We start from the raw sequence: 17,388 nt of genomic DNA on the forward strand, positions 1-17,388 counted from the left end.
GAAGACGGCGCAGAAGCTGATGAAACAGGAGGTGCGAGAGGAGACGATGGGTGAAAAACCTCGGGTGGAAGGGGGCGCCGCTGGGCGTGGGGGGCAGCTGGGGGACGGGGGCCCTGGCCCCAGGGGATCAGAGAGAGCTGTGGTTCCTGGGGGCATCGGGGCACAGCTGGCGGGAGTCTGCCAACTTGCCACGGTGGGTTGGTGGGGCGGGGGCAGGCGGAGGGCTGCGGACGCTTGTTGCGGGCCGGGGTGGGAAGCTCTGGTCCAGGGCCCTTGACAGGTGACCCGGTAAAGGGGTTGGGCAGCGAGGGGCTTGATGACGCTTTTTGTTGCCCTGGTGGGCGTGGGAGGGTTTTTGGCAGCTTGAGGGGAAAGTTCAGAGCTCCTCTCTCCTGGGATGCGAGAGCGTTTGGGCAGCTGGGGTAGGGAGGTTCTGGGAAGGTTTCTTCAGCTGCGAATTAGGGTTGCCGCCTGTTGCGGGGCCTGGGAGGGTGTTGGTACTGGGTGTTCAGGGATGAGTGTCAGAGGGGCGGGAGGACAGGGTGTTGCTGGTTGGATTTTCCTTCTCCCTTAGAGAAGGGAAAACTCAGCCCGCCCCAGAGTCGCGGAAAGTGGGTTTCCCAAACGACCGACGGCCGTTTGAGGGGAACCGCAGTTTCAAGAGCGGTCCTACCCCAGGAACACAGCCAGCTCCTGGAGCTGAGCCGGAGAGCCTTGGCAACAGGTAGGTCCCTCCAAAACGACGGATTCCCTGCAGGATTTACTGCCGCCATAGGCAAAGGACAGGCTGCTCGGCTGGCCGAGCGACTCTTTCACAGCTGATCCGGCAGCCACGCTAATTGACTAGCCAATTAAAAAGCGCACTTTCCACGTCGCCTGGTCCCCCGCCTTCTGATTGGCGGAGGGTGCTGAGAGGCTGGGCCCCTGGCCGGCCGAGCGTTCCAGAGCAGGACTGTTGCGTTGCGCGCTGCCTGTGTAGCTGCGTTGTGCATTCTTGGGATGGGGCGGCTGGCTGGAGGGTGGAGTTGGTGCATTGCTCCGGTGAGTAAAGCTTCTTCCCAGTATTTAACTGAGCACAAAGGAAAGGAAGTTCAAGTGCAGAGGACGGTGCACATGCAGCAGTCTCAGAGGGCCCTGGGGGCATGCTGCATCCAAGATAGTTTCCAAAGCAGCAACAAATAAAATGCTTGCGTAATTTATTATCATTTTCAAGTTTATCTCAGGAGCTGTATTTTCCTTCGTGTCTGCTTTTCACACCACACTTCAGTCGTGTCATTGTCGTTTAATAGTCCAAGGGATGGAAAATATACGCTTAACGGGTTGGAAATGTACAATTTTTCTTCTCTGGGGAACTTCAATGCCTCTTATAGTTGATAAAATTCAAATTAGTTTAGTTCAGTTTATGAACTTCAGAGCCAAAAAAAAAAAAAGTTAATTCTGGCCGAGTAGGGATTGCGCTGTAACGATGTCAGTTTTTTTAGGGGTGTGTGCGAGGGGGTGTTGGTATTTTTGCTGCTAGCAGAAAACATAGTGCAGCCAAATGTGTTGTTAATCAACTACAGAAACTATGCTTAAATGTGAATTTACGAAGATCATTACAAAGATCAGAGTAAAAATCCTTCCTATCTTTAATTCACGTTGCTGTGCAAATTGAACAAAACAAAGTGAAATCATCTGAATTGATTATCACTTTGTGCTTTGTAAATAGAGATTATAGTGAGCATTTGGTATAGAAAGCTATAATGATGAAAAATAGTTTCAGTTGTAACCTGTTTTCACAGGGTCAACTCTCTAGAAACCTTATCTTTTGGACTCACATTGTTCATATTAGTCTCTAGTCAAAGATGATTTGTTTGTTTAAATTTGAATAAAGCTTTTCAGACCTTGATTCCCCCTTCAAAGTATGATGATGTGGATGAATTCTTGCAGCCTTGTTGGTGTGAGCTTCAGCCCATAACGGTCCCTCTGATCTATTATGATCTGTACAGTCATTGTGGATACAGTTGAGTGAATATATTACAATGATTTTTTTGGTCTTAATGGTGTGTTGTGCCAAGACCTATTTAGCAACTCATTCATCCAATATATTAGATAGACTATGAATCAGATTCTTGCAGGTGCATAGTTGTGGACCATGGAAAGATCTCTAAAAATATTCACAGTGCTTTCCATTTGATTTAATGAACATTAACTTATTTATAAAACAAGACATCTTAACACCTGATTTTGTTCCATTTAAATCAATGGCAGTTTTGCCACTGCCTTTAAAGAGAGCAAGAATTAGCTCTGTGATTTGGGACCTGATGTACAAAATTAAATGTATGCAATTATGCTCAAAAATACATGACTAACTTGTCTATGCATTTACGGTAATTAAGTGGGCAGATTGGTCAAGTGGAGTGCCCCAGGGGTCGGTCCTGGGGCCCGTTTTGTTCAATATCTTCATAAATGATCTGGAGGATGGTGTGGATTGCACTCTCAGCAAATTTGCGGATGATACTAAACTGGGAGGAGTGGTAGATACGCTGGAGGGGAGGGATAGGATACAGAAGGACCTAGACAAATTGGAGGATTGGGCCAAAAGAAATCTAATGAGGTTCAATAAGGATAAATGCAGGGTCCTGCACTTAGGATGGAAGAATCCAATGCACCGCTACAGACTAGGGACCGAATGGCTCGGCAGCAGTTCTGCGGAAAAGGACCTAGGGGTGACAGTGGACGAGAAGCTGGATATGAGTCAGCAGTGTGCCCTTGTTGCCAAGAAGGCCAATGGCATTTTGGGTTGTATAAGTAGGGGCATAGCGAGCAGATCGAGGGACGTGATCGTTCCCCTCTATTCGACACTGGTGAGGCCTCATCTGGAGTACTGTGTCCAGTTTTGGGCCCCACACTACAGGAAGGATGTGGATAAATTGGAAAGAGTACAACGAAGGGCAACAAAAATGATTAGGGGTCTAGAGCACATGACTTATGAGGAGAGGCTGAGGGAGCTGGGATTGTTTAGTCTGCAGAAGAGAAGAATGAGGGGGGATTTGATAGCTGCTTTCAACTACCTGAAAGGGGGTTTCAAAGAGGATGGCTCTAGACTGTTCTCAATGGTAGCAGATGACAGAACGAGGAGTAATGGTCTCAAGTTGCAATGGGGGAGGTTTAGATTGGATATTAGGAAAAACTTTTTCACTAAGAGGGTGGTGAAACACTGGAATGCGTTACCTAGGGAGGTGGTAGAATCTCCTTCCTTAGAGGTTTTTAAGGTCAGGCTTGACAAAGCCCTAGCTGGGATGATTTAACTGGGACTTGGTCCTGCTTTGAGCAGGGGGTTGGACTAGATGACCTTCTGGGGTCCCTTCCAACCCTGATATTCTATGATTCTATGATTCTATGGTAATTGAATGTGTAACTGGACATTTCCACATTCAACTGACAATTTATTATTGATTTCACATACACAATTACATTGTGCATGTGTATTAGGCAGGTAACTGTGCATGTAATTGTGTGTCTAATAATAAGAATCAAGTCCTTTACGTTTTATTTTCAAAATAGCAAAAGGAATGGATTTATGGCCTTCAAATTGTCATATTGAAATGGAGGCCTTTCTGGAATTACAGCACTGCTGAAAAAATATTCTGAACCTATATATTTTTGATTGATGGCTTTTTTTACATAAAAATAGCCAAATAATTTTTAATGCTTGAATATATATAAAATTAAATTCCTTTCTGAGATGAGATTTTTGTATTCTAAACTGAAGGCAGTTTAAATTTTATTTTTACTGCTAATTTTATACTTTCTCTGAAACAAAAATAGTTTAGAACAGAAAATTTACAGTCTCAATTATAATAACGTAAATATTGCTACTATAATGAATGACATAGAACAAAAATAAATTCAACAGCTTGCTTTTATAATTAACAAAATACTCTGTAATGCATTAATTTTACTTCTTTTCATGTGTCGTTTTCTAGATAGCAAATGCTTAATAAAGTATATTGACAATTACACATTCAAGTAGTCTGTAAATGGGACACTAGTTGTAAGAATATCAGTTTTCAGGAATAGGACCTATATGCCAACATCACATACATATATGTTAACATCACAGTATCTTAGGCCCCAGTCTTGCAAAGAGATTATATGACCAAATTTTTATGCACACATGGATCTCTCTGCATGATCAAGGTCTTAGTCTGATTTTTATTCTCTACAGAGCGAACACACCCAGTGGGCAGGGTTGGTTCCTATATCTATATACTTACAAAAATCATAATCATACAACTCCATATCACTTTCTCCTGTTGAAATTAATGGCAAATTTTAATATGAACATCATGAGGGTCTCATAAATTATCACTACAGATTCTTCACAACTGTATTTCGTTCTTAATTTTTCAATTTTATTGCTGTAGAAATTGCATTTGGCGCCTAGATCCTACTGGTTGGATTGCATTAGAAATAAATATGGATGGGCACATATATATATGTAATAAGGCCTGCTTCACAACTATGTTACTCCAGTTTTACATCAGTGTAACTCCACTGATTTTAGGCCTCTAAAATACATTGATTTTTCATCATTTCTAGCCTAGAAATTTCATGTTATTTATCCTTGTCGAAGACCTAAAAAGCATATTTAAGACAGAACAACTGGAATATTCATGCAGGTATTCCTGCCTATCAATCAGTACACAGCACTCATTAGCATTTTAAAAAACACAGGGGAGTGAGCTGATTAGAAATCATTTGTCCATGTAATATTTCTTGTCAGTAGTGTTTGTAAGTTATGTGTAAGTCCGTGAAATATATTGTTAACAAGTACCTAATAATCTGACACTACTACTGTGGATTGAAAGAAGTTTGGCATAAGTGTTTCTTATGTCTGTGGGTTAAGATTTATTTATTAATAAACAGAGGAACAGCATATCTCAGATAAAATGGAGTTCTCAAACATACTGAAACAATTTCCAAACACGCTTGTCGTCCAATCAAACCCTAAGTGGGGTTTTATGAGGCAGAATTCATGGCCGAATTAGGCCCCTTGATTTCTGTTTGTTTTGTTTTTTTTAAACCTATATTTACACAGAGTGCATGAGGGTTGCTCTCCCTTTTTGCTCTGTTAAAGCAGAGGACGTGTTCTTATATGAAATGTGTGAAACTTTAGTTATCAATTAAGATGATCAATCAGTATTATTAACTAATGTTCATATGATGGCTCTTGACTCTGATATTCTGCTCCTTCTATGTGTGCAGCATTCTACATTGATATCAAAGGACATTCCATGCAGTCAGGGAGAGTAGAAAGTTGGAGCTGAAATCCGCCATCTTGATCTGAGAGCAGAATTTTGCCATAAAAATAGATATCTTTCAATTTTATTTGCTGGCAATAGTACAAGTGAGTTAGAATGGGCAAGAAAGATATTCTGTACTGAGCCTAACTTTGTTTAATTTTCTTCAAGTTCAGAAGCATCATCAACAATAAAATGAAAACTGGTTTGATCAAACAGTGAATTAAGAATAAGTTTAATGCATGAAAAATAATCATCACACTTTTTGTAAAATATAATCCAATTCTATTACCATGAAAGGCTGTAGGGGGGCAGAACCACCAGTGAGCTGACCCCTGTCTCTTGTTTGTTGGGTTTGAATCGTAGTTTCCACTAAAACATTGTATTTGGTTAGTGCAACACACCATATATAAGTAACAAAAATTCCTTAAACATGATACCATCAGGTTGTTTTGCTCATATGTATAGCCAGTGGGATGATTTATGTGAGTAAAGTGATATGAGAGCAGGATCTGGCCCACAGTGAACTGCTTCTAGAAGATCCAAAGAATGAATTACCATACCTTTATATTTTGGTTCTGTATTACTCATTAAAATATAATGCACTTTTAGGATACTGTAAGATGTATTTAATTAACATGAAATCCACCTCCTCATTGACAACACTTTGGTGAATCTTAGGGGTGGTTCATATTGGTCAAGATTATTATTTTATACAATTGGTTCTCATTATGAAAACGTGTTTACAAAGTGGAAAGCCCAGAAGACAGTGCAAAGGCTGTATGAGTATTATACTGTGGATAGATTTCCATGTTAGACAATATTGTCCTATATTGTAATCAAAGTAGAATAACAGCACTATAGCATATTAACACAAAGTATTTTGTACTTGTTTTGTTGGTGTTTTTGTCGCCATAGTTCAACACTTTTCTTTTAGTTTGAATGTCATTTTCCTATATGACATGTTGGAGAACTCACATTTTCATATTAATACTACTTAATGATTTTCCTTTTAGAGTAGTAGTAGAGCTCATATGAACTCTTCCTTAGAATTTTCTCTATCTCATTAACTATGGAATGTTTTTGGTGTGCTTCTCAAATGGATAGAAATAACTTGATTCTTAACATTAAAAATGCCCTATTTTCATCATAGGAGATGTTATTTTCAGATGTCCTAGGTAAGTAACCTTATTCATTTTATTATGTGTTTACTTTGTTGTATCTAATATATTTTTTTCATATTCTTAATATGGAAGTGCTGAGGTTTTCATTTGTATGCAGCAGATATACAAATAAGTAAATGGTGTTATTTCATTATGGACCACGTAGCACCACGTGCCTTTAAAATACTTTGCTGTGCCTACATGCTGGAGGAACATACAGTGAACTGTCTTTTTGTTCAGTGGTTTTACAGTGCTTACTTAGCACAATGGGGTACTGGTCCGTGACCAGGGCTCCTAGGTGCTACAGTTATACAACTAATAACAACAATAGCCCTCTCTTGTACTGAAGTCACCATTTCCCATTGAAGAACTTCACAATAAGCAAAGATTCCTTATAACTGGTGTTGCAATTTGTGCTTTGTAGGGCTTTGAAACTATACAAGATTAACATCCTGCTTCACTATGAGTATCTGAATTCACTGAAATAGCGTTTTTTGGTATTAATATTTATTTCTATTACAATACAGCTCAGATGCCTCCGTCAGCTTCCTCACTTGAAGAGTTTACAATCTGCTGAATTGTAATACTCGAAATATTAAGCAGTAGCCTTGGATTTATCTAAGGTATGGATATAAACTTTGTAGCTTACTGCTCCATCAGCAGCATTTCAAAATAAACACAAGTCAACTCCCATTAAATTAAATGATCCCATTAAATTAAATGGGAGTTTGCACTGAAGTAATTGGGAGGTATATAGGTCAATTATAAATAAATGTCATATTTTCACTTTTTTCCTCTTTCATATGCATCCAAGCTTCACATAAACCATTCTGCATTATATTTAAATTCCAGGGATCAAATTCTGCCTTCTCCTATACCCTCCTCAACCTGCTGTCTTGAATAGATTTAGATGAAGGGTAGCTCTTGTCAGAATTTGGTGACAGGCATTTAATTAGTCTGTCTACTACTACTTTTATTATTATTCATATACTAGCTAACAGTAGTACAAAGGAAAAAAGTCATAAAGAACAGTTGTACTGCATGCATTTTACCTATTGGCTGCCGTGGATGTTGAATGGGCCCTCCTAGTCTGAATTTATTCGATTGGGAGAATGCTGGCAGCGTAAAGGTGAAGTATTTCCAAAGCAGACAATTTATAAAATGACATGAGTTTCGTTCTGACAATGGCATTTCTGAACTAAGACGTGTAATTAATCACTGCAAAAGAAGAGAAATATGTGAACTGATTAACAAATGGAAAGTTTCAAATCTGGAAACCTTCTTTACTGTACTGAAGTGAAAAGTAAGATTTTTGAAATCTAAGGGTCATGTAAACTCTGAATTTTCCTGGCTTTTTGCATTCAGAGGAGAGCAAGGCTGGATTCCCAGGATCTTTTCTACTTTATTGTTTAGTAGATTTGGTTATTGGTGCTTGCAGTACTGTAAGGACAGTTTAAAATTTTTCCTTTTCTAATTAAACTAAACTTGCACGCTCCAGTCTTGTTGTTTAGCCTATGAATTGGAACTTGTAAAATAAGCCCCTTGGTCATGTTAAAATATTTATGATGTTTTTTTTCTTGGATACTAGCATATTGATAACTTTTTAATACTTGTTCTCTTCCAGCATTACATATTCCTCATTTACTGCTTCAAAGCAGTTCATTGGAAATTGTTGTACTGACATACCACAACTTGAATGTCTTATTTTCCAATAATAAATAGTTCATACTGTAATTCTGGCTCAAGCTTTGTGTGGTTTGTGTATTGCCCAGTGGAGGATAAATTGAAGTCTGTGAGGCTCAGGGCAGTTGGAGGGGTCAGTAAATACAGATCCAGTTACAATGTTAGGGCCTTTATTTGGAAATAGTGCGTCTTTGCATTTGGCTTTTGGAACTTTGGATAATGGCCTCCATAGAGCTTTCAGTCACCTGAAAATGAGCTTGTGTAGGGGGAAAAAATGAAATACTTTTCGTATAAATCCAAGTTTTGACACTTTTTTTCTTCCTAAAATTATATCAGATTTATGCCTGAATTAAAGGAATTAATTTCAATTTAAACCTAGTTATTGGAAGTATTACAAGTGGAATTGCACCCGTATACTATTTTATTGTAGATCAGATATTTGTGTTTTCTTCGTTTTGGCAAATTTTAAATATAAGAATGTGTACAATTTGCATCCTAAAATAGCACTCACATGAACAGAAGTGACCAGCTTGGGTCTTTAAAACTTTTGAAATCTTTGTGATTTTAATTTTACAGTATGTCAGCACATTTGGTAGACCACCTGGCTCCATTGAAATTAATGCCAAAACTCCTATTGACTTCAGTGGATCTGGGATTTCACCCTATAATCCCAAACAATTTGGACCAGTGGTCCTCAACGTGGTGCCTACGGGCGCCATGGTGCCTGCCGGGGCATTTATGTGTGCCCACCGTCAGGGCTGGCGCCAAGGAACGAAGCAGAGAGGAGTGCAGCGCATCCGCCTCAGAATGTGATACAACATAATTATATTTTACACATGGGGCAATTATGAATGAAACGATGCAACTATTTGACACACCTGACGATATGGTATTTTAAAATTTGCTTAAGTGCTTCGAGCTTTTGATAGTTCTATAAATCTAAATAAACAAGTAAAACTAAGAAAAACAGAAACATACAATTATTTTAAACAGTACAAATGAGGAGGGGAAGGTGGTTTTGACATAAGAATGAATGGAATTTCAGATCTAGCTATTACTAAAATCCACACATCTCTATAGTGCTATGCTTCATTATATATTGTAATTTTAAAACTGATATGTGGTGAATATTTAAATACATGTGCTGTCAAAAGAGATGTTTAACAGACTTCATAATCTGTGGAGGTTCCATAAGGCAGCAAAAATATGCTTTATATTACCTGTTTTGATTCGTTTCTTAATTTTATGGTGAGTTCTGAAGTAGTGATATGAGGAGAAAATTTCAAAAGCATTAATAAATGTTTGTGGTCTTAAATATTTAGTAAAGAGAAGATATTTTCCTTAGATGTTTTTTGTTAACATAGCCTTCAAAATTAAACAATGGCCAGTGAACCAAAGAATTAATGTAAAAAGTAGCTTGCTTGTTTAAAGTCTTTATGTATTGTCAGCATGTATGACTTATTTCATAGAAATATCTCTGTTTGTTTTTATTATTTATTTAGCACAATAAGTGTTCATAGTGCTTTCCAGACAACTAAAAAACTTGGGCCAAATTCAGTGCTGGAGTAAACTGGTGCCAGTCTAAATCCATACATGAATTTAGAGTGGCATAATAAGCTTACACCACTGGTGAATTTGGCTATGCTCACCATCCCAAGGAGTTTACAGTTATCGGTGGGATTATTCTTGGTTGTAAACAATGTATTATGTCTTTTCAGGACTAGTGGTCTAAAAGTTAAATCAAAGGCACAACAGAATTGACGCTGAACACTGTTGGGTGAGGAGAAGCAAAGCAGAGCGCTATGGAGAGCTTAGTTCTCCTGTGCAGGCTAGATTGTAAATGTTATTTAAATCCCATATTTCATGCTGATTACTTTTGAACTGCTTTATATATAAACTAAATAACATTATTTGGTGCAATGCTTCACAGGAAAAGTACACGGGGATTTGAATGGGAAGAGGGTGGATGTTTTGAAAAAGAGAAAACTATAGTGTGTTTTTGAGGAAGGCTATGCTTTTGTGTCAGCTTCATTTTAATTATATTTGGGCTCTGTTCAATGATAAGTAAGAATTTGTTTGGGTGTTTTTCCATTCTTTTTTCAATTGACTGGCCTTTACAGCTTTTAAAATTCTTTAAAAGTAGCTTTGTCAACATTAGAAAAGCTGCAATGTAATTATGGCAGCTTTCCTTGCCATTAAATTCTTTTTAATTACATGTTTAGCCTGCCTATGCCAAACTGCTTGATCCTGTCAAATATACGGTAGTGCATATTTGTTTATACTGTTTTTAAGATGCCAATTTTAGATTTTTCTTACTCCTGACTGGGTCTTTCCCAAAAAATAAGAGGTTTGTAATGTCATCCTTAGCCTGCCAATGTCTATTGTATAATGGCCATTAGTAATTATAGATGTTGAACTTCTTCTCAGGGCTAGTCTATACCAATGCAGCTGCACCACTGTAGCATGTTTGGTGAAGACGTGCTATGCTGACGGGAGAGCATCTCTCACCGACATAGCACAGTGTGGACACTGCTTTGAGTTGATGTAACTTGCGTCGCTCAGGAGGGTGGCTTTTTCACACCCCCAAGCGACGTAAGTTACATTGACTTAAGTGGAAGTGCAGACGTGATTGCACAAGAATCTCAGTTTTTATAAAAAGAACAGGAGTGCTTGTGGCACCTTAGAGACTAACAAATTTATTAGAGCATAAGCTTTCGTGGGCTACAGCCCACTTCATCGGATGCATAGAATGGAATATATAGTAAGAAGGTGTGTGTGTGTGTGTGTGTGTGTGTGTGTGTACAGAGAAGGTGGAAGTTGCCATACAAACTATAAGAGGCTAATTAATTAAGTTTTTATATACGATTGTCTAGCTCTCTGTGAAGAAAAGCTTGAAAATGTCCATCATAAAGGAAAAAAGCCTGAAGGCAAATAAAAAAGAATCCAAAATTTTGCACTGTTTAAAACCTCATGATTTTGTGGGGCCTGATTTATGGGTTCTGAATGCGTGTGGATTGCAATACTGCTGTTTTTTTCAGTGTTGATATTTTTGTTTACTTGCTCTTTGTTTTGAGGTTTTATTTGGTGAAGTTTATTATTTATCACAGAGGCCTTCGTTAACTTGTACCTTATATAGAAAAATACAGTGAACCATATTTTAAAGGCCACCTGCCTTGAGACCACCCCAAATGTACTGCAGCATTTTAGCAAGCTAATTTAACTATTAAGTGACCATATTTCCGATGTCACCAGAGACAACCTAGAATTGGTCATAGACATAGAAGAATCCTATTTAGTAGATGCGGGTAGTCAATTATTTTTTGTCAAGGTCCAAATTGTTTGGTCAAGGTCTAGACTCCAGAGAAACATTTTTTCAAACCACAATAGCAATAAAGATAATAAGTAAATAAAAAGATTTCATGGTCTGGAGTTGACCCGTGGTCTGCCTGTAGTAGACCATCTGAACTCTTTGGACTTTGGTGTCCATAAGACTCACGCTGTATTTGCATTCAATTTGTGCCCAGGGACTCTGCAGTTTGTATAGCTCTGTGCATTGCTTTACAACTTTTATGTTGAAAAACCAGGCAACAGTTAAACACAATGTGTCTGTTTAGATAGTTTTTCATTAGTTTGAGACTGTGACTTGAGTCTAAATATGACATTACAAATCTTGAACTTCTTGAGGAGCAACAAGAGACCCAATATATTTTCTATTCTTACCCCATACAGCTATATGTTACAGGCCACAGTCTGTCCTTGTTCCAATGGGAATTTTATTCAATGACCAAGAAGCCAATATGGCTCAATAATAACTAAGGCTCAGATTCTGATACTTTTACTTACTATGAGTAGCAACTTACTCCCATTTACTTCAGGGGAATTATTCATCACTATTTTTATTTTATTGAGCTGGCTGGAAAATGCAACATTTTGTGAGGAAAAAGTCCTTCAAAAATTTTTGACTGAAAACCTCTGAAAACAGAGGGAACAAGTTGGAAAATATACTTTACTTTTTTTCCCAGTTGTAAAACAGCAGATAAGTGTGGAAAGTGTTCTTTTCCACTGGGGGAAAAAAAGGGGAAGAAGATAGGACAAAATGGAGAGAAAGGAAAATGATATTTTTTTGGTCCAAAAACTGAAAAGAAATGACAGTTTAAGTTGAAATGAAACAAAAATGTCCATCTTATTTTTAAATTAAATCTTTATTTCAAATTTTCCAATTGGAAAAACTGAACGTTTTTGTTGAAATCAGTTTTTTCTGTGAGAAAATGTTGATTTCAATGAAACCATATTTTTCTTTGGGAAAGGGTTTTTCTTTTTTCTTTTTGGGCAAAATGTTTTAACCAATTCTATTTTATTGCTAATGATTATGTATTAGTAGTTATATTAATAATATATTCATGTTGAATATTTCAGTCTATAAAGTTTAACCATATTTTATAAACATACAAAGAGGTGAGATCCTGCCTTCTTCATTTAACAAAGATATTTATTGACTCCCATGGCAGATTTTTGAGAGAGAACTGCAGGCCCTAGTTTGCAATATGAGTGCTCATAATGATTTAATATAAAGTTCAGCATTTTAAACTTTGAGTGCCTGTATCAAATCTTGATCCATTTGTATTCATAATTGACATTGTTATTTGAGCACTTACAGATTCATAGATACTAAGGTCAGAAGGGACCATTCTGATCATCTAGTCTGACCTCCTGCACAATGTAGGCCACAGAATCTCACCCATCCACTCGTACGAAAAACCTCACCTATGTCTGAGTTATTGAAGTCCTCAAATCATGGTTTAAAGACTTCAAGAAGCAGAGAATCCTTCCTCAAGTGACCAGTGCCCCATGCTACAGAGGAAGGCGAAAAACCTCCAGGGCCTCTTCCAATCTGCCCTGGAGGAAACTTCCTTCCCAACCTCAATATGGAGATCAGCTAAACCCTGAGCATATGGGCAAGATTCACCAGCCAGATACTACAGAAAATTCTTTCCTGGGTAACTCAGATCCCACCCATCTAATATCCCATCTCAGGGGATTAGGCCTATTTTACCATGAATATTTAAAGATCAATTAATTACCAAAATCACATTATCCCATCATACCATCGCCTCCATAAACTTATCGAGTTTAATCTTAAAGCCAGATAGATCTTTTGCTCCCACTGCTTCCCTTGGAAGGCTATTCCAAAACTTCACTCCTCTGATGGTTAGAAACCTTCATCTAATTTCAAGTCTAAACTTCCTGGTGGCCAGTTTATACCCATTTGTTCTTGTGTCCACATTGGTACTGAGCTTAAATAATCCTCTCCCTCTCCAGTATTTATCCCTTTGATATATTTATAGAGAGCAATCATATCTCCCCTCAACCTTCTTTTAGTTAGGCTAAACAAGCCAAGCTCCTTGAGTCTCCTTTCATAAGACAAGTTTTCCATTCCTCGGTTCATCCTAGTAGCCCTTCTCTGTACTTGTTCCAGTTTGAATTCATCCTTTATAACATGGGAGACCAGAACTGCACGCAGTATTCCAGGTGAAGTCTCACTAGAGCCTTGTATAATGGTACTAAAACCTCCTTATCCCTACTGGAAATACCTCTCCTGATGTATCCCAAAACCGCATTAGCTTTTTTTCACAGCCATATCACATTGGCAGCTCATAGTCATCCTATGATCAACCAATACTCCAGGGTCCTTCTCCTCCTCCGTTACTTCTAATTGATGTGTCCCCAGCTTATAATTAAAATTCTTGTTATTAATCCCTAAATGCATAACCTTACACTTCTCACTATTAAATTCCATCCTATTACTATTTCTCCAGTTTACAAGGTCATCCAGATCCTCCTGTATGATATCCCGATCCTTCTCTAAATTGGCAATACCTCCCAGCTTTGTATGATCTGCAGATTTTATTGGCACAATCCCACTTTTTGTGCCAAGGTCAGTAATAAAACGATTAAATAAGATTGGTCCCAAAACTGATCCCTGAGGAACTCCACTAGTAACCTCCCTCCAGTCTGACAGTTCACCTTTCAGTAGGACCCGTTGTAGTCTCCCCTTTAACCAATTCCTTATCCACCTTTCGATGTTCATATTGATCCCCATCTTTTCCAATTTAACTAATAATTCCCCATGTGGCACGGTATCAAATGCCTTACTGAAATTGTTGCCTGCTTAGAATGGTGGAGAGTTTTCGCTTTTGTAGTTCCAAGACACAATTTTCTAAGGTTTATCTTAGACCTCCTGTTTCTGTGTGACAATAAAATCACCACACACATTCTTTTTCATTGCTGCTTGCTGTGGTGATCATATTTCCTTGGAGCTGTTTCTTTGAACACTTGTTGATTTATGCTGCCATAAATATGCTTGTGGAGGGTGAAAGTGTGATTGTTTTAGCAAAAATAAAACCTTCCAATGTGTTAGTATTTAAACCAGAGACCATGTGGTATGTACAAAAGTCACACTCCAAACGTTTCTACTGTTTTGAAAGGTTTTGTCAGTTGGAGAGATACTACCTATTCATGGAATGGGGAATTTCTGGAACTGGGTTAAAAAAAATAGTAATAATAAAAAAAGCTGCTTTAAGTGTGACCTGTCTGTACACTTTAAAATGGTAATAAAGATAACTATATGGCCATCTGCAATTTAAAAAAAAATGATTAAAAGAACTAAGATTAACAGAATAGATGAATAAAACTGTGAGATTCCATCAGGCTTCCTCTCTGGCATGTTTACATCCGTGGCCATTAAAACCTTATGGGCTTTGATAGAAGCAAGTCTGTAATGGTATATCTGCCATTCTTCATTACTATGGTGTGCCACTGGGTGATACGGTAATCCAGGCATTTTATTTATGGCTTCTGATTTACAGCACTTCTCTAGTACAGCAATATGTAGTTGTCCTGCACTTCTGAAGCTGTGTTTATTGCAAACCGTTTGCGACAGGGTCAACAACCCTATTTAGATTTACAAAAACTCCACATTTTTTAGTGGCAAGGCTGCTGGTGACTGAGACCCAGCCTAATATTATCCCATTGTTTTCTTGTATTCCACTGTTGGTCGCTCTGTTCTCTTGTCTTACATTTGTACTGTAAGGTCTTTGGAGTGGGAACTATCTTTTTGTTCTACACTTAGCACAATGGGGTCCTGGTCCACAACTGGCGCTCCTAGCGCTATAACAGTATAAATAATAATAGTGTTATTTTAAGAACAAACAGACAATTTCATTACAATGGTTCAGAATTAGGAACAGCTTACAGTAAAACGCACAAGGACCTTTGGATAATATTGGCTAGATAATTGAGCAGAGGATGGTGCTGGGTTTGTATCATTTGACCTCTGAGATTTAGATCCCTGTGGCAGAGTGATTGGTTTGTGGGGGGAGGAAGATGAGCAGAAATGGAGTGATACGCTTTTTTACTGAAGTGAATACTTTCTTATAACAACAAGCGAGAGAGAAGATTAAGAGGCTAACCCGTTAGTGATACCACTTGTGGTGCAAGACAGGATATGTGACTGGAAAGCCTCACCCTTGATGTTTAGAAGCTTAAATGAAAGAAGAGGTAAACAACACAAGTTCTTTCCCCCACCCTGAGGAATTTTGGTATTGGAGGGCAACAAAAATGATTAGAGGATTGGGGCACATGACTTATGAGGAGATGCTGAGGGAACTGGGCTTATTTAGTCTGCAGAAGAGAAGAGGGAGGGGGGATTTAAAAGCAGCCTTCAACTACCTGAAGGGGGGGTTCCAAAGAGGATGGAGTTAGGCTGTTCTCAGTGGTGGCAGATGACCGAACAAGGAGCAATGGTCTCAAGTTGCAGTGGGGGAGGTCTAGGTTGGATATTAGGAAAAATTGTTCCACAAGGAGGGTGATGAAGCACTGGAATGGGTTACCTAGGGAGGTGGTGGAATCTCTATCTTTAGAGGTTTTTAAGACCCAGCTTGACAAAGCCCTGGCTGGGATGATTTAGTTGGGGTTGGTCCTGCTTTGAGCAGGGGGTTGGACTAGATGACCTCCTGAGGTCTCTTCGAACCCTAATCTTCTATGATTAATTTTTTTACCATTTCTAATAATGCAATATGTGTGTGAATATATTTTCTAGCTAGTTTTGAAATTGTCTTTTACTGGATTAATTGGGATTGCGTGGACTAAGCAGGAATAGGGCTTGATCAGAACTGCAGTGCCTGGCAAATGCCCAGAGCTTTGTAAATTAATGAGCTCAAGATGATTACTACAGGTTTTGGTACTTGGTACTTTATGCACCAAATTGCTTTAATTGCAGGGGATATAGTGGTATTTGCTATCGTATTTTATTCATACACTATGAAGCATATGAATATGAGACTTTAAGAGCTGTACCTGGCAGTCAAAAGAAACCTTAATTATCAAGAGTCCAAGGGCAGGACCCAATCTAGTCACTAACTTCAATGAATGGGAATTTTACCATTGATTTAGATAATGGCTGGATCAGCATTATAATTTTTTTATTAATAATGTGCTCCTACCATTGGAGGAATCCCAATTCTGGTGCTGAATATAGTTTTGCTTGTATTTAGCAAGTTTTCATGTATGATATGTTTTGATCTGCTAAGTTTTTAGAAGACATTCTGTCTTCATGTGAAAGCATTTTAGACTTGCGTGTGCTTTTATCTTTAATGAAAAATAAGCATCTATCTAGGGTAGGAGTGACAGATCGTACAAACCTATTTGTACATATATGTACTGTAGGGTAGATGTTTAGAATATTGGCACCACACAAGTGGACAGAAATAGCACCATTCTGTGTGTCCAGCAAATCTTGTCAAATCACAAAATCCTAATGCTTTTCAAAGCAGCTTTTACCCTCCAAGAAAAAGATGCATTTTACCCCAAAATTATCTGTAAAGTGATCAAAATAACACGAGCATTTATAAAAAGTTGACGCTCAAAAATTCTAATTAATAGAGCCCTGTGTAGCTTCAAAAGTTATATCTGCATCCGATCTGTGATCTGCAAAAATAGTCCATGGATATAAAGTGGATATACACGGATTTGCAGGGCTCTACTTATTAACTTACCCTGGTTTCCCACATTCTGAAAACTCCACTAGCTCCATATTCATTCCATTTGGTGGTTCTTGTTTTTAATACCCTCCCTGGACTGTCTCCAACCTATCACATGTGTCCTTTTCTTACTCAATCACTCCTCCCTTCCCTACTCTCTCTGCTTATCTATCACTAGCTTCCACACAATTTTCCCATGCTTGGTAGGAGCATTCGCCT

At 38.4% G+C, this 17,388-nt stretch overlaps 1 protein-coding gene across 1 annotated transcript in view; it reads left to right on the top strand.

Moving 5' to 3' along the window:
* Nucleotides 1-869: 869 nt before the first annotated feature.
* LYPD6 (LY6/PLAUR domain containing 6) overlaps nucleotides 870-17,388 on the top strand; it is a 62,182-nt gene continuing 45,663 nt past the window's right edge. The window contains exon 1 of the mRNA XM_038420917.2: nucleotides 870-1,041. The gene's annotated coding sequence lies outside the window, so the exon portion shown is untranslated. The remainder of the gene's footprint in view (nucleotides 1,042-17,388) is intronic.

Source organism: Dermochelys coriacea, chromosome 11 (genome assembly GCF_009764565.3).
Source record: "Dermochelys coriacea isolate rDerCor1 chromosome 11, rDerCor1.pri.v4, whole genome shotgun sequence".
Lineage (NCBI taxonomy): Eukaryota > Metazoa > Chordata > Testudines > Dermochelyidae > Dermochelys > Dermochelys coriacea.